At 37.5% G+C, this 19,468-nt stretch overlaps 1 pseudogene; it reads left to right on the top strand.

The window, feature by feature from the left end:
- Nucleotides 1-2,099: 2,099 nt before the first annotated feature.
- On the top strand, nt 2,100-11,726 carry LOC121979451 (annotated as a pseudogene).
- The last annotated feature ends 7,742 nt before the right edge of the window (nt 11,727-19,468 follow it).

Here is a 19,468-nt window from a genome sequence, read left to right on the forward strand (position 1 = left end):
TCATCTACCATTCAAGGCCACAATGACTCGGTCAATATCATGACTAGCTCACCGGTCTACCAGAGGGCGCCCCCTGGGCCAGGGTACGTCACCGTACTCACTTTTCATTCATTTGATTATTTAACTATTATCCTACTCCTTATATATCCGTAGGATCTGCCTCGAGCATCGGGGTGCCAGAAACAGGGGAAACTCGGGCCCTGCCTGTAGGTAACATTGACTAGAGACCTTCTGACGACTTGGTCAACATAGAAGATAGCTCATCACACTCTCCCTCGAGGTCATGACGATTTGATCAGCATTCCAGCCACATCACACCAGCAGGTTCCGTCTTCTCAGCTTCTCGAAAGGATCATATTTGGTGGTCTGTGAGAACTTTGCATAATCTAGAACGTGAAGATAGACGACGTTGGAAAACTCTGTCATCGTCATGACCCCAGTAGATTTCAATGAACACATTATATTCTCCTAACTCCAAGGGTATTTGGAAGTTGAGGAGCCAAGTCAAATTATAGCTGGTCAACAGGGACTAGGGTCATAGATCCTCAATCATACACTAGGAGCTTAACTCCCTGATCCACAACCTCCACCCATGGGGCTCTGTACCCTTTTATGGCTTCAGGCTCTACAACTTCCACCCATGGAGCTCTGCACCCTTTTATGGCTTTAGGCTCTACAACCTCTACTCATGGGGCCTTATACCCTCTTACTGATATAGGCTCTATAACCTCCGCCCATGGGGCTCTGCACCCTTTTATAGCTTCAGGCTCTGCAACCTTCACTCATGGGGCTCTGCACTCTTTGACGACTTCAGGCTCTGCAACCTCCACCCATGGGGCTTTGCAACCTTTTACTGATATAGGCTCTGCAACCTCCACTCATGGGGCTCTGCACCCTTTTATGGCTTCAATCGAGGAGCTGAGGCCCTAATGGCTAATCAAGGATCTATGACCTTAGTCCCTGTTAACCAACTGTAGACTTGACTCGGTTCCGCAACTCCCAAATACCCATGGAGTGAGGAGAATATAATGTGTTTGTCGAAATCTACCGAGGTCATGATGATCACAACGATTTCCAGCATTGTCCATCTTCATACTCCAGATCAGGAGAAGTTCCGACATATGGAGCCAATATGATCTTGTCCAAAAACGGTAAAGACAGCTAACTGGAGATGTGACTCAGCAGTTGACCTTGTGAAGACTCTGCTCCACTCTGTAAAACCAAAAACATTAGTGCCGGGCTAGGAAAGGGGTCATCGGCATTGGCCCTCTAACGTTCAAGTCGGTCACCGAAATAGTAGAAAGACGGTAAAGAACTATAGCACCAATAGAAGCTTAAGCACAAATAACGCATACTTCTGTCAGTACATGAACTCTCCTTTATATAGTATTCTAGTAGCATATGTGCTTACCTCTCAAGGTATGTGCACGTTCTCCCATCTGTCTTATGAAAAGATATGTCAGGAAAGTGCCACTGATATCATTCCTTAATAGAGCATGCAAATCCTTGATATGATAGTAGAAGCTTCCGTTGTACTATTTTCCTATTGACCCTATCCTGCTGCGGCACCAACTCCCATAAGGATGTAATGAGCTAAGCAAGGGGTCCCACTATTTGGCCGAGCAGGAGAGCCGCTCGGTAGAGATTCCCCGCCCGATCGATCTCAACTATTCCTCTCCACGATCGCTCGGCTCAATAGGTTGTTCCTCGCGTGATCGGAGATGCGATCCAAACGAACTAGCCCTTGTAGGGTCGCCCTAGTTGCAAGCATATGATGTCGTCTTTGTATAATTGTCCTGTCCGAACAAGTGATCTGCTCAGTTAAGCCTTTAAGCCAATCGGACCCTCCAGACCCGCTCAACTAACTTTGTTGACTCAACTGTTTTCGATTTTTGACCATCTTAAATTTGACCTCCACATCGACTGTTATTTCTTCCTTTGACTCATAGTTGTGGGTTCTCTTTACCGCCATCAATTTTCATAGAAAACTTTTATAGGACCGGACCTCCTAAGTTTGCCATCTGATTCACCATTTTTTGTCTATATAAACCCCAATCCACTTAAGAAGTTCGAAGGGAAAGAGTAAAGAGTATTACAAGCTTGTTTCAAGTTAAGAAATGGAGATGATTGTATTCTCAATTCCTCTTGTTCTAATTCTCATGTTAATGTCTACCCTCTTGCTAAGGGATGCTAAGAAGAGGCTCTGTGTTTCCAAGTTGAGGCTTCCACCAGGCCCACCAAGGTGACCGATCGTCGGTAATCTGACACAGCTAGGCCTTCTTCCCCACAAGGACATGGCTCTCTTCTGCTCCTCCTACGGCCCTCTTGTCTATCTCCGCCTCGGCAACGTCGACGCCATCACCACCGACGACCCGGCCGTCGTCCGCGAGATCCTCGTCCGGCAGGACGACCTCTTCGCATCCCGCCCGAAGTTGGTGTCCGGCTTCCAGTTGAGCTATGGCTGTAGGGATGTCGCCTTCGCTCCGATGGGCCCTCAATGGAAGCGACTGCGCCGAATCTGCGTTGAGCACCTCCTCACCGCCAGGCGCTTCGAGTCTTTCGCCGGGAACAGGGCTCTGGATGCGCTCCACCTCATGCGCGATGTGCGGGAGAAGGCGTGCAAATGCGAAATAATCGAAGTGAGTCAGGTGCTCGGCGCCTTCACGATGAACAACGTGTTAGAAATGGGGATAGTGGGGAACGTGGCCCATGTTCCCCACTACACATAATGGAAATGTCCATTATGCCCCTAGGGTATTTCCCTATATAAAGGGGGTCCGTCCAAGGCTCAGTGGGTGAAAATCGCGATCGTGCGACGAGAGTCAGAGGAGAACATCCAAAGCGGCGGGATTTGGTTTGTGGAATTGCGGAGGGCTTTCTGATCCTGTGATCGCTCTTCCGATAGCAAGTTTCGTCATTGCCGATTGCAGATCTGCGGGAGATCGCTGTAAGTTTTTACCGCATTTAATTAATTCGTCTATCATGCATTTAGAAAATATTTTCAACATTGGTATCAGAGCCAAGTTATTTGTTCTAAATGTATGTGCGATCTCCTGTTTAAAATTGCTGCCGTGAACGGAGTCCGTCTTCCGTCTAGTTTTGCCGTAGCCAAGCATATTGCGTTCATGTTGCAATCTGCTACAGTCGTCGGCATCAAAAGCAGCCGTAATCAACGTCTGTTGAAAGGTCTCGAATGAACACTCATGGAGTTTGTCTCTGTGTGTTGGCCAACGGCGTACTCGAGGCTGCCTTTGAAATTTCTGTACAGCGTTCGTCGCTGTGAGCGGCGTGCGTGGCTTGAGCGGCCTGTGCAACGTGGGCAGTTGCGAAGAAATCGGCAGAATAACGAAGCACAGTGCTTCGTGTGAGATAAAGTTTGATTTTGAAAAATCAAATAATAAAAAAAAACCGTGAACGAAAATACTGCATGCATATGAAATTAAGAAACATAATATGCTTATGTTTTTTAATTAAAGTATAATTTTTTGTTTGCCATATGATGCATCGTTGAAATATGCTAATGCATGCTTATTGTTTCATGCTAATGTATGCCTACTGTAGCATTTTTTGGATGCATGCCTACCGTAGCATTAATTTCAATTTGGGTGCATACAGTAATTAATTGAAAATAAGTTCAATTAATTTCATCATTAATGATAAATGATCAAAATAAATTTTGGTCCATTTAGATCCGGTTCAGGTTTAAATCATTAGTTGGTTTAATCGAATCAATTTGATCCAAACCCAAAATCAATTTGGGTTAATTAATTGGACTTAGACCAAATATGATCAAAATTCAGATTTGATCAAAACAATTAGATTTGTTCTAATTGGTCGGACTTAAACCAATGGGCATTGGTTTGATCAAATGGATCTGAGTTTGATCAATAAGTCTGAAATTGGTTGAAATGGACTTAGAGGAAAATTAACAGAACATAGGTACAAAAATCCCTGTCCAATTAGATTAGTTCTAATTAAGGACAATGGACCAAGCTTAGGATCTGGATCCCTAATCAACCGATCCGATGGGTTTGACCAATTAGATTAGTTCTAATTGTCGATTTAACTCCTGAAAATCGAGAAGATTTGTTTTTCTTGATTGATTATGTTGTTGGTACTATGCCTGTATAAATTGAAATAAGCCGGTTTTGTACTGGTTAGTCGGTTTTGTACTGACTTATTTATTTTCAATTTTTCAGATGGCACGGACGATTACCACATTGACTCGTCGCGAAGTGCGACGAAATCAGCTCAGGGAGGAGATTCAGGAGATAGAGTATAACTCTGCTTATGGAGTCGACGGACACATTGGACGGCTTGATGATCTATTTTGGAAACTTGAGCGAGAAGAGTTTCCAGTCCTGGACAGTTATAGGATTTGGGCTTTGATGCAATCATTGCCAGAAAATCCTAGGATGATAGCAGACTATATTTGGGGGCGTCATCAAGGACGCGTCACATATTCTGTATTATGTGAGGAACTGCTTTATCAGATGACTGAAGAGGATCCGGAAGAGTTCGAAGAGGACCCGGAAATGATCGAGGAGGAACCAGAAAAGGATCCAATTGTGGATCCAATAGAGAGCCTTGAAGCTGTCCTGCCTGTAATTACCCCAAATGAGTCCAGGCTGAGAGGGATTATATTAGCCACTGCACTAGTGTCTGTCCTAGTGGGAGTGGTAGTTGCCTATCTAGTTGATTAGAGTTCTGTTATTTTTATTGTCGTTTTGTATGAACAATAGTTAGTCCATTTCATTCATGTCAGTTGGTTATATGTTAACAATTTGCAGCATAATTTTATATTAATGATATGTTCATTTATTTATGCTGTTTGCTTGACATGATACATGATTAGTTCATAATGTATTAAATGATTAGTTCATTTAATTAAAAAAAATACATGATATGTTAAATGATTAGTTCATTTAATTAATGAATTCATGATATTATAAATGATTAGTTCATTTGTTGGGATGTATGTAATAGAATTGATTAATATTAATTTGATTGGTCATACGGATGATGAGTGAAAACACAGTTGTCACTTGATTTTGTAAACTAACTCAAAGTAATATTAAGTCAATCATAAATTGCATACATATGATTTACACTGAATACTAAATAATGTGTTTATTTATGATAGATTATGGCAACCAAAAACATAATAGCTGAACTCAACATAGGTGAAAAACTTAATGGGGATAACTACAAGATCTGGCACCTCAAGATACAATATGTACTTGAGGAACAAGAAGTTCTAGAGGCTGTAAATCAGGTTATGGAAGTACCTGTAGATGGTCCCACTGCACAACACAGACGAGATCTTGATGCCTATAAGGCATGGAAGAAAAAGGACTCCACTGCAAAGGGTATATTGATTAGTTCAATGGTAGACGACCTAGCTTTTGAATATGAGTCATATCTTACGGCTCATGAAGTCTGGGTTGCCCTTAAAGAAAAATATAGTGGAGTAAGTCTGAGCAAGCTTCGACAACTGACAATTAAATTTGACAGTTACAAAAAGCGTCCGAATGTGTCAATGGTTCAACACCTCAGGGAGATGTCGAACATGATTCGGGAACTTAAAACTGCTGGTCATGAGTTGACTGATGAACAACAGGTTCAAGCAGTTATTCGTTCACTTCCAGATTCTTGGGAGACCATGAAGCAGACCTTAACTCACAGTGAGAGTATCAAGACTTTCACTGATGTCTCACGCCATGTAGAATTGGAGGCGGAGAGAGTTGAATCCGCAAGGATTTCTGGACAAGCCTATGTAGCTGTAGGTTCTGCAGGATCATATGGATCCAAGAAAAAGAAATGGTTCAAGAAAGGGATGGGAAAGAAGAAGGAAGCTGCTGGTGTGGGACAGGGCCCAATCAAGAAGATAGTCAAGAAGACTGGAAAGAAACCTAAAAACAAGTTGACTTGTTTTAACTTTGCTCGGGAGTGCACTGAGCCGAAAAAGGTAAATCCAAGTGTGTCTTCTTTTCAAGAGCTTTTTGTTGCTAGTTCAGTGTTGTTAGCTGATTCTTATCCTTTGTGGATTATAGATTCGGGAGCAACCAACCATGTAGCTCGGGAACGAGTTACATTTGTTGAGTACCGTCGGGTACCAGCTGGCAACAAGTGGATCTATGTGGAAAATAATGCAAGAGTTGAAGTCAAAGGAGTCGGCACTTACAAACTCAACCTACGTGGTGGTAGAGTTTTATTTCTACATGATGTCCTGTATGCTCCTGAAATTCGACGAAATCTTGTTTCCGTTACGTGTCTTCTTGATTTAGGGTATTGTATTAATTTTTACAGTCGGTCTGTTGAACTTAAGATTGACTCAGTGTCAATCGGATATGGTTTTTTAACAAATGGTTTTATGGTTCTTAATGTAGAACCAGATGTCAATTATGCTATTGATGGTTGTTTTTCAAACATTGCTTTAACTAGTGATGCAGATATAACTGATGAGGTTTTGCATGCTAGATTAGGACACATAGGACAAGAACGTATGAATCGATTAGCTAAAGAGGGTTTATTGGGCACTCGAGCTAAGATTCAATTGTCTATATGTGAGCATTGTCTTGCTGGAAAAGCAACTAGGAAACCATTTGGTAAGGCTATTAGATCTGAATCAACATTGCAGTTAATTCATTCGGATATTTGTGGTCCAATGAATGTGAAGGCTAGACATGGAGCTTCCTATTTCATTACATTTATTGATGATTTCTCTAGGTTCGGTCATGTGTATTTGATTTCTCACAAATCCGAAGCATTAGATTGCTTCATTCGTTATATGAACGAAGTTGAGAATCAAACGGAACGTAAAGTTAAGACTTTACGCACTGACCGTGGTAGGGAGTATTTGTCTGATATGTTCAAGACAATATGTAATGATAGAGGGATTATTAGACAACTGACAATCCCTGGAACTCCACAGCAAAATGGGGTAGCTGAAAGACTCTTCTTGAAATGGTTAGGTCTATGATGGCGCAAGCTAATTTGCCAATCTCCTATTGGGGAGATGCATTATTAACTGCAGCCTATATACTTAACAAAGTGCCTTCAAAGTCAGTTCCATCTACCCCATATGAACGTTGGATAGGCAGAAAACCAGATTTGAGTAATCTGAGACCTTGGGGGTCAGCTGCTTATGTTCATGATAGTTCTCACAAGTATGGAAAACTAGGGCCTAGAGGTAAGAAATGTATCTTTATAAGATATCATGAGACCTCCAAAGGTTATGTTTTCATAGGTGAGTCACTAGATGGAACCATCTCCGAAATAGACTCGAGAGATGCGACTTTTCTCGAAACAGAGTTCCCAATCAGAGGTGATGTTGATAAAAATGTTCCTCTATTTGAGGAGGATGAGATATTATCAACAAGAGAGGTGTCAAAAGGGATACCTGAGTCTAGTCAACCGAGTGGGAGTGATATGCCGAGTCATGAGTTGACTTCTCAACAACCCAACTTAAGGAGAAGTGTTCGTAAGATCAAACCTAAGAAGAGGTTTGATATTGAGAATGAGGCATTGGTTACACTTCCAATTGACGACGACGAGCCTCAATCCATTGAGGAAGCATTGGGATGTAGAGTTAGAGAAAAATGGAAAGCTGCAATGGTTGAAGAGATGGAGTCCATGATTCAAAATCATGTTTGGGACTTAGTCGATCTTCCTCCGGGCCGAAGGGCTATTGGGAATAAATGGATTCTCAAAATAAAGAGGAAAGCAGATGGATCGATTAACAGATACAAAGCTCGTTTAGTTGCAAAAGGATATACCCAAATGGAGGGTATTGACTTTGAAGAGACATTTTCTCCCGTAGTGAAATTTGTATCAATAAGAGTTATTTTGGCCTTTGTGGCACATTATGACTTAGAATTACATCAAATGGATGTAAAAACCGCTTTCCTTAACGGTGATCTTGACGAAGAAATCTATATGGTTCAACCAGAAGGTTTCATTGCTGAAGGCCAAGAGCAAAAAGTATGTAGACTTAGAAAGTCTATATATGGGCTAAAGCAAGCGTCAAGACAATGGAACATAAGATTTAACGAAGTCGTTTTATCTTATGGTTTCGAGATGATCAATGAGGATCATTGTGTTTTCCTGAAACAGGAAAAAGGAAAGTATGTCATTTTATCATTATATGTTGATGATATGTTGATAGCTGGAAATGACATAGGATATGTGAATGAAGTCAAGAAGTGGCTGTCATCACAATTTGATACAACAGATATGGGAGAAGCTGAATACATCTTAGGGGTGAAGATCATAAGAGATCGTCCTAAAAGACTTTTGGGTCTGTCACAAGAGTCTTATATAAATAAGATGTTACATCATTTCAGCATGTCTAATTGCAACATAGAACATACACCTATTGTGAAAGGTACTGTGTTGAGCAAGAGTATGTGTCCTAAAACTCCAGAGGAAATAGCTGAGATGAATAAAAAACCATATGCCAGTGCTATTGGTAGTTTGATGTACACTATGTTGTGTACACGTCCCGATATCAGCTATGTTGTGGGCTTGGTCAGTCGCTTCCAGTCAAACCCAGGACCGAGACACTGGAAGGCAGTAAAAAGGATATTCAGATATCTGACAGATTATTGTCTCTGTTTTCAAGGATCAGATATGAGTCTGAAAGGATATTCAGATGCAGATTGGGCTGGAGACCTGGATGATAGAAAATCCACATCAGGATATGCATTCTTGCTGAATGGTGGCGCCATCTCCTGGTACAGCAAGAAACAAGCTTGTGTAGCTTTGTCGACTATGGAAGCTGAATATGTGGCATGTTCAGCAGCTGTGCAAGAAGCAGTCTGGTTGAGAAGGTTTCTAAAGCATCTGAAAATTGCTGAGGATAGTGGGAGTCCAGTAACTGTCTACTGTGACAGTCAAGCTGCAATAGCTTTTTCCAAGGATCCCAAATATCATAGCAAAGGCAAGCATATAGAAATTAAATATAATTTTGTAAGGGATATTGTGGCTAAAAGAAAAGTCATTCTTGAGTATGTCCCTACACGTGTTATGCTTGCAGATCCTTTTACTAAGCCAATGACTAAAGAGTCATTTAAAGAACATGTAAAGTCTTTGGGACTTCGTAGAATGTAACAATATTGAAATAACAATCAGACTTTGTGTTATGATTATGTCATTTGCCATAATTTATTCAGTGTATATGTTGTATTTGTTACATTCATGTAAGATCTCGGTGGGCATGTTGGCAAGTGAAGATTGGTCCACTCACATGGACAATCATCTCTGTTTGTTAAGTACAAATAGGGGTAAGACCGTTACTTATGAAATAGCTTACGTAGCTGAAATTATGAAATTAGAGACAGATTCATAAGTTGAGGTCGTCTTGATAATTGTGTCAAGATGAGATCATTTATGTGTAAATAATGATCGAAGTAAATGAACCCACCATTTACTGAACCTGTTGAAAGCCAGATTAGAATTCATATGTTGAATTCAGGATTAGACATTAGGTATGTCTAGATCGAAATCTGTACGATGTTAAATTTGAAGACAACATGCACTCTTTTTAGTAAAGAGAATAACATCGTAGCATGTGATTCATACCACATGTGCTATTGCGACAATAAAGGTAGTAGGAGAATGAATCCCTGTTTCTCTACTATGTGAGACCTTTGAGATTATATGTCAATCTCAATTTTTACCTTAGTGACTATTTAGCTGTTTACTTGAAGTTTTAATCAGTGACTGCTACTTTAGCGTGTATCCTATGACTATGGATGATTCGGTCTATGGAGCATAACTAGGAAAGCGACTGATTAAAATGAATTGATTCTAGCTAAAAAGGAAGATTAAATATATTTACAGCTTTTGTTGTTATTCACTGGTCGACCCATTTCTGTTATGTACGGAAATGAATGTGAATATAGGATATGGAACATGCTCATGACATAGTGGTCATTATAAGGGATTAGAGATGTTCATATCGATGTAAATGAAAATTATTTAATCTGGGTAAATAGCAAGACATGGATATCTTCAAGATAATGGTTGTGTCATTTGAAGATTGGATGGATCCTGGATAAAGGCTATGTGCCACCAGGAAAGTGGCTAAGTGCCATAAAGAATGTGTCTCTAATTTATTTGAGCAGCTAAGCAAAGTGTAACAACTTTATTAGCATTGATTGCTCAACGAGCGGCTAAGTCAAGGTGTAACAATCTTCTTAGCAACTATCGCTCAGTGTGCTTGCTGTCGCACGAACCATTTTCTCTAAGTATGGATTGGATGTTCTCATATGGTCTATGAGACCAAACTCTCTAATAGTCTATGTGACTTATTAAGTCTTTGTGACTTACCTGAATGAACTAGTCTTAGTGACTTACCTTGGACGAGTGAGAGATGTTAGAAATGGGGATAGTGGGGAACGTGGCCCATGTTCCCCACTACACATAATGGAAATGTCCATTATGCCCCTAGGGTATTTCCCTATATAAAGGGGGTCCGTCCAAGGCTCAATGGGTGAAAATCGCGATCGTGCGACGAGAGTCAGAGGAGAACATCCAAAGCGGCGGGATTTGGTTTGTGGAATTGCGGAGGGCTTTCCGATCCTGTGATCGCTCTTCCGATAGCAAGTTTCGTCATTGCCGATTGCAGATCTGCGGGAGATCGCTGTAAGTTTTTACCGCATTTAATTAATTCGTCTATCATGCATTTAGAAAATATTTTCAACACAACGTGACGAGGATGCTCCTGGGGAGGCGGTACTTAGGGGTCGGCCTAGCTGAGTCGGCTGAGCTGTTGTGCCTCACGCACCAGTTGTTCTGGCTTCTGGGGTCGGTCTATCCCGGCGACTACCTGCCTTTGTGGAGGTGGCTCGTCGACCCCTTCGTCGGGACGGAGAAAAAGATTAGGGAGGTTTCCCGGAGGTTGGATGGGTTCCTGCAGAGGGTTATTGACGAACACCGGCAAGCCAATGAGGCTAAGAATCTAACAGATTGTGGGCATGGCGCGAACAGGGACTTCGTTGATGTGATGCTCTCCTTGCCAGGGGAGGAAGGGAAGGAGCGGATGGATGATAGGGAGATGAAAGCCATAATACTGGATATATTCGCGGGGGCGACTGATACTTCTGCGGTGGCAAGCGAGTGGGCGATGGCGGAGTCGATCAAGAACCCAAAGGTTCTGGAGCGGGCACAGGAGGAGCTAGACAGAGTAGTCGGACGGGATCGTATGGTGCAAGAATCCCACTTGAGAGATCTGAATTACCTCCGGTGCATCGTCCGGGAAATTTTCCGGATGCACCCTCCAGGGCCGCTTCTGATTCACCACGAGTCCACACAGGCCACCGAGCTCATGGGGTACGACATCCCGGCGAAGACGCGGGTGTTCATCAACGCATACGCTTTGGGGAGGAACAAGCGCGTGTGGGGGGGACGACGCAGAAGAGTTCCGTCCAGAAAGGCACTTTCCGGCAGATGGGGAGCGGGTCGAGATTATCCACAGGGGTGAGCTCGAGATCTTACCCTTCGGCGCGGGGAAAAGGAAGTGTCCCGGAACGACGGTTGGAACGACGATGGTGCTGTTGGCCCTCGCAAATCTCTTCCATGGCTTCGACTGGGAGGTGCCGGAGGAGATCGATATGGAAGAGGCGTTCGGCTTGACCCTTCGCAAAGAGAAGCCGCTACGGGCCATGGCGCGGCCACGTTTGGCGCCTTCCCTGTTCAGTGACCAGCGATGGTCGCTGAAATAAATAATATAAAAATAATAATAAAGGACGGAAAGTTTGTGACAAAGCTTTAATCACAATGTTTAACTTTGGATGTAATTTTCATGTCTAAAATATTTTATTTCCACTCCTTATAAGTAAAATTTTATTTACTTTATTTTTTTCATACAAATATTATTATCTAATTATCCTTTAAATTAAACTACAATCGAATATATTTTTTATCAAATTGATCGCACGACTTTTTAATTATTTTTCAGATTTTTTTAGGTATAAAAAATCTAAAAATGAGTATAATTATTCTTAAATTCAATACTTTAAATTAGAATCGAGTATATTTTCTATCAAAATTATCCCTCGTATTTTTTTAGTACAAAAAGTCTAAAAATAGGTATAATTCATGTTAAATTCAACATTTTAAAATAGAATCGAATATATTTTTTTATCAAATTGAGCACGACTTTTTTCTTACTTAATATAATTCCTCCTAAATTTAGCATCATTTAAAGAAAATTTAATATATTTTTCATCCAATTGGGCACAATTTAAAGAAAATCTAGTATATTTTCTATCTAATTGAGGTAAAAAAAGAGTAATGAGTAATTTGATAGAAAATATACTAGATTCTAGTTTAATGTGATGAATTTAAGAAAAATTATACTTATTTTTTAACATTTTATAGCTAAAAATATCAGAAATAATTAGGTAAATTAGTATCCATTATATTTAATTGGAGAGTGGAAATAAAAATTTTTGTAAATGAGGATTATATGTAAAATTTTATTTTTATTAAGGACTATATGTAGATTTTCCCTACTTAATTAGGGGCTGTACGTAAATTTTACCATAAAAGAAATGATATGATGGCATAAGTACGTACGTAAAGCGACTTCCATTGGAATACAATATCAATTAGAAAAATGATATGCTCAAGAAAAAAAATTCAAGGAAAAACTCAAGAATAGACACATGAAATGATAGGTTCTACAAAAAATGAAATGATAAGTCATACATTTATGTATATATCCTTGAGCTTTTCCTTGAGTTTTTTTCCTTGAGCATATCATTGCTCTATCAATTAACAAAAATGATATGCTTAAGGAAAAAAACTCAAGGAAAAGCTCAAGGATAAACACATAAAATAATGGGGCTCATAAAAAATAAAATGATGGGTCATGACTTTATGTATCTATTTTTAAATTTTTTCTTAAATTTTTTTACTTGAGTATATCATTGCTCACCAATTAATAGTTCTGCATGTGCTCATCTGACAACGGGGATTCATTCTGTCCAGTGTAACTTTTAATTAGTTTCTAAATCAATAAACAAATAAATAAATAAATTATGAATGATTAATAGTAGTTAGATAAGACGTATAAAAAGACATACTAACGCATCAAATTTTAATTCCAAATCTTATATGAAAACATTCTATACCGCAACCCCACCCTGAGAAAACAGTTCTCCTCGTGTAAAATATGAATCGTCTTTTCTCACAAATTTCATGTCCCAAGCACCAACAGCCTCGCTATTTTAACTCTGTCCAGTACATTTATTTACTATACCCTTCAAAATTACCCATTAACCAACGTCTTACTACAATCAAATCATATATTCACTGTAAGATTAGTCCTTTCATGGTCTTCTAATCATACCTTCTAAATTATTATTCGTGATATATATATATATATATATATATATATATATATAAAAGCCTTTAATTACTGTAATTCATTTATTTATTTAATGAAATAATGAAGTCAAGGACATCAAATCATTCAATCTAGCTCTCGTCTCAAGAGTTTTAGATTTTTTTTGATCTTTTAGAGTTTCAGGTCACTGCAAATTAAAAGCTTAGTCTGGCTTGATCAGTATTTCAGTTGAGGTTGCTCGATATTTTGGAAAGAGAAAGCTCACTATTCTGGTAAATTTTTTTCTTGAAGTCATATTGGAGTTGCTTGTCTCTTTCTTGTGTTCTTCTTGCCTGCTAAAATGACGATGCAATTCTGAGTTTAGTGTGAAATTTATGGGAAAAAATTATTCAACATGGAAATTTCAATTTCGATTATTGATTATTAGAAAAAAATTGTAAGGACATATTGATAGCACTAATTCAACTCCTACATATGCCACTCGATTAGTCTAATGGAAGATTAAAGATACTATAATGATGTTTTGGATTATTAGATCATGTGATTCTCATATTATTCTTAACTTACGCCCTTATAAAATTATTCAAACAATGTAGGAATATTTTTAAAAAACTCTATGTTCAGACCAATTCAGCTAGAAGATTTCAACTGGAATGTAAATTGTAAGTTATACACAGAGGAATCTATCTATTCAGGAATACTATTCTAGTTTTCAAATTTTATAGACTGAATTTTCTAATATAATTTGTACTAATGTGTCCAAAGATTCTATAGCTGACATATTGGTGGTACATGAGATTAGTAAGCGTGATCAATTTTTGATGAAATTTAGATCTGATTTTGAAAATGTTCGTTCTAATTTGATGAATTGTCATCCTCCTACTTTGGACATATACTTTAGTGAATTGCTCTTACGCAAACTACTATTGAACAAAAGGAGATGACTACAACACATAGCATTTTTGGCTAAAAAAAGGGCAAAGGTAGAGTGGGAGTAAAGTTCAATGTTTTAGTTGCAAGAATTATGGGCATATTGCACTAGAATTTTTTGTAATTATTGCAAAAAGCAAGGACACATCATCAAAGAGTGTTCGATTTGTCCTTAAAATTACCAGGCTATTGCTTTTCAAGCAAATGTTGGTAACTCTTCTACTGTACTAACTCAAATTTGTTCCTCAACAATGTTAGCTGTCAATCAAAATGCTCAAACTAATGTTCTTACTTCTGAAATGGTGCAATAAATAATAGTTTCAACATTTGTAGTTTTAGGGCTTCAAGGTACTGGTAATCTCTTATCTAAGTCTTGGCTTGTTGATGCGTCGCATCAAATCATTTGAATGGTTCAACTAATTTGCTGAAAATATATTTGTTCATATCATGGTTCAATATTAAGGTTGCTAATAGAAATAATTTTCCTATTATTGTTGTTTGTAATATAACTCCAGTTTTGAACAATGCTTTTTCCTCATTTGATCTTTCTGACAATCTTCTTTCAGTTGGTCAATTATTTGAAAATAATTACAATATGCATTTTTCTTGTGATGGTTGTCATGTGCAAGATCAAGTCTTAGGGATGGTAATTACAAAGGGGCCTAAATTTGGACGTTTGTTTCCTTTACATATTTCTATTCCTAGTAAAATTTCTTTTACTTTTCTACTATTCAGAATAAAAGTGAGATGTGACATAAACATTTAGGATATCCAAATTCTATCGTATTGTCTCATTTATTGAGTTCTGTTTTATTGGACAATAAAAATCAATTTTCAAGTCCTTCCTTTAATTGTTCAATCTACAAATTAGGAAAAAGTAAAATTCTTCCTTTTCCTCTTATTAGTAGTCATACGACTAAATGTTTTAGTGAAATTTATTGATGACAATAGTCGATTTAATTGGATTTATTTTATTCATTCAAATTTGAGGGTTTTCAATTTTTAAGACTTTTGTTGCATATGTTGAGTCTCAGTTTTCTATTGTTGTTAAAGTTCTTCTATTTGATTATGGAGGAGAATACATGTCTACTAAATTCAATAAATTTTTAAATGAAAAAGTATTCTCTCACAATGCTCTTGCCCGCACACACCCCAACAAAATAGTATGACAAAGTGAAAGAATCGTCATATTCTAGAAGTTACTCATACTTTGCTACTTGAATCTTTCATTCCACCTAAGTTTGGGTAGAAGCTTTATCTACAATAGTTTATCTCATCAATAGACTAACTTCTCAAATGTTGCACTTTGAATCTCCTTATTTTCATCATCATCAATAACATCCTCAATATGAGCATTTACATACATTTGGTTGTGTTTGTTTCGTTCACTTATCTCATCATGAATGATACAAGTTTTCTGCTTAATATGTTAGATGTGCATTTATGGGATATAATATTCATCACAACGACTTTGTAATTGCTAAATCCTTCTACTAAGAAATTTCATATTTCTCATAATGTTGTTTTCTTTGAAAATCATATTTATTTCCAGCTTGTGATCGATTATCTCCTAATATTGTTATTCTTCCAAGTTTTGATGACTTATCATCCTATCTTAATCGAGTCATGCTGGGGTATCACTACAAGAAAAAAGCTCATAGACAACGATTTTCCACCGGTGTTTATGATACAATCGATCGGTGTTTATGAAGTTGCTATAAAAGGTCTGACATTTTAAACACCAGTTTGTAACCAGTATAGTATTACTTAACGACATCAATTTTTGAATCGGTTATTTACCGGTGTTGTATCACTTAACGAAATCGTTTTCCGCAACGGTATAAGATCGATGTAATATCTGCTAATAATATTAGTTTTGACAATGATTTTCGACCGATGTAATATGAACGATACTAATTCCAACAACGGTGTAAGACTGATGTAATATCAGTTAATGACATTGATTTCGACAATGATTTTCTACCGATGTAATATTAATGACACTGGTTTCAGTAGCAGTGGAAGACTGATGTAATATCAAATAATGACACCGGTTTGAGCAATGGTTAAAAATTGATATAGTATTGGTTAACGACACTAATTTCAGAAGCAGTGAAAAGTATGTATTATCACTTAACGACAACGTTTCAAAACCAAGTCAATATCCACCGATGTAACCAATACATAAATATTCTTCTTGCAACATAAAATGCTAATAGATATTGTAGAGATAAACATCAAGTCAATATCCACATATTGCATTCCATGAAAATGCATGCATCCTCCAAAGCTTTCAAAAATCAAATATCTTTTCTATTCAAATGTAATCTAGCATGCATTTAGTCCACTCGAACCGCACTTCATCAATTTCAATTGTAGAGTACTTGAGATTTGTAAACTGTAAAAATACAAATAATATATCAGTAAAACCAAGTACTAATCACTTTACAAAGAGATATTTTGAATGTACCAGCTGACCTTAGTGCTTGAATTACTAAAAGATTATTGATTAAGTACTTTCTTTAATTTAATACTAAAGCATTGTTGGAAAATTCAACAAATTTTTCTTAGGGCATAACAGGTAGGACAATTAGTATATTAGTAAAACAACAAGATTCAGCCGTAAACATACAAATTTTAGCTCCAACTCTTTCTCATCACACACAAACATAGAGTGACAAAGTAAGAATTGTTCAACTAGATCATGACTAATTGGCTACTACCGAAATAGTACACAGTAGGGAAACCCCAAGAAATGCTCAAATTCCAACAAAATTCAGCATATACTAATAACTTTGCAAAAAGATACTAATGAATTAGTTTTCAAATCAAATATGCAAAATGAAAGATATTGTATTATTACCATGGATGAAAGTGAATCCTTATGGCCAACTCCAAAATTTTTTAATTATATCTTTCATATATCGCATGATACAAAAACCATATTGCTCCGCATCCAGTTGTCGAGGAGCCTATGTTAGAAAATAAATATTTAAATAACTCCTTCGAGGACAATGAAACATTTGCTAATCACAAGGACATACCTTGACAACTTCCCATGTTGGTTGTTTTTTCCCTTTCCTTCCCACCTTCGCATTATACATTTTCAAGGTTCTTCATGCATATAAGAGTTTATTGTATTGCCACATCAAAATAAATCTATGTTTCAACAAAGATAAGAAAAGAAACAAAAAAACTTAAATGTTGACAACATATTTCCAATCTTCACCACGTATGTGACGACCAAGAGGATCCAACAAAAAAACAATCTCCTTTTCAACATTGATGATAGTCAAAATCTAGTAAAAACTACACAAAGAGATATAATTAGTGCATGCATCCTACAAGTTCTCAAAATATGCAAGTGAGAGTGATATATAATGTTATTCTTACTCACCCAACAGTACATGGCACAACCAATTTAGCCAGTTAACTTACCAATTAGCCTACTGGTTAAGTAAGAAACCCTTTTATTCAACTATTCTTGGATAAAATTTTTATTCTGATTTCTTGATGACACATTCTCCATAGACACTGGATCCCGCCAATCTGAAATCCTACAACAACATCTTTTCCTGCATCTTTCTATATAGATGCCTACAATTGAAAAATATCTCCAAAAAAAATGATGAAATCTAAATTAATGAAACACATAAATAAAGTCTAATTTGATCGAAAGCTTACCACATATACACAACTATGCAAGTGTCTATGATTGACATCAATTCACAAAAGGGAATTATGTCATCATACTTAACATGGACTGTACGCTCCATGCCAAATACATTAGGAACTAATTTCAAAATCACATTCTCTGTTTCGTCAAGACACAGAAAATAACTATATAAGATGTGTATGGATCTTAGCACATTGGACAATTATAACTTGGACTTCTCTTTTCTATTGCCAACTTTTTTCTTCCTAGCCTTCTACATATGTAGATGCAAACATATATATTATAGATATGTGACATAGTTTAAAAATACACAAAATTTAAACACCACTTTATCACGTTTACCTTATACCGCATGCTGATCAAGTGTACCGGCCAAGCCACATGGCCACCTACAGCATTAGCAATACACTGACATGTAACTAGGATTGAAACAGGCAGTAGTGCTGCTTGATCAATTCCTTTATCAATGAAAATCCTCATGCAATTCACGAGTAATGGAATATCATTAATAAAGTTGTTAGGTCCATTAACAGAGACACTTGTCCCATATGCAACAATCTTGCCGTTAGGCTTCAATAACAACATCACTGTTTTACTCTATAAGACAGACAACTCATTCAATTCACGGATGAATGTCGTGGTGAGGTGAGTTTTATACCGACACCAGTTTAAATTTGCAGAGCTCAAACACTCATTCCCCCATTTTGGGTCCATTTTGTATGTCAACTACACAAAAAAATATCTTAAGTAAATAAATAAAAAAAAAAGAAAAAAAAATGCATCACATAAGAAAGTGTCATGTTACTTATATTGATAGATTCCCATATCTTGTTCTTAACTTCATTCGACACCTGATTCCAAGAGTGGTAATTAATATTAATTTTTTTCTAAGCAAGCAAGCCAATAAAACTCTACAATTCAGAAGCCTTTTGCTCCACTGGTTGTCTATACTCATTAAATCTCACATTCTGTTTAACTCCTTGAAACCTTTGAATAGCAAGCTTATTCATTTGAGTACCACCTCTCTTTGATCTTGTTGTTTGGATCATCCTGTTTGATCCTACCTCTTGGCTATCCTTAGTACCCTCATGATGTCACTTATTCATTTGAGTACGCTTATTCTTTTGCTTCTAATTGCAAATGATCTATTGGCTGTTAAGCTAGTCAAGGAAAAATAGGAAGAGACTTGGAAGAAATACAAACCATAAAATTCTTATGTTTCCCGCATAATTTCTCAATGCATAAGAACAAAGCAAAAGAATACATATACAAAGGAGAAACCAAAACAATAACAGGAAATCAAATCGAATTTGCAAATGAAATTGAAAACTCTAACCGGGTAGTTCTTAGAATCTTTTGGAGAGTAAAATTGGATGCACATTCCAAGGTACAAATTCTATATAGTAACACAAACATAACAAGTAGCCAACCAAAATTTGTGAAATTAAGCATAAGCATCAATGATAGGAAAATCCAAATAGGTGGGTTAGCTATTGTTGAAAATTATT

This window comes from Zingiber officinale, chromosome 5A, assembly GCF_018446385.1.
Source record: "Zingiber officinale cultivar Zhangliang chromosome 5A, Zo_v1.1, whole genome shotgun sequence".
NCBI classification, from domain to species: Eukaryota; Viridiplantae; Streptophyta; class Magnoliopsida; order Zingiberales; family Zingiberaceae; genus Zingiber; species Zingiber officinale.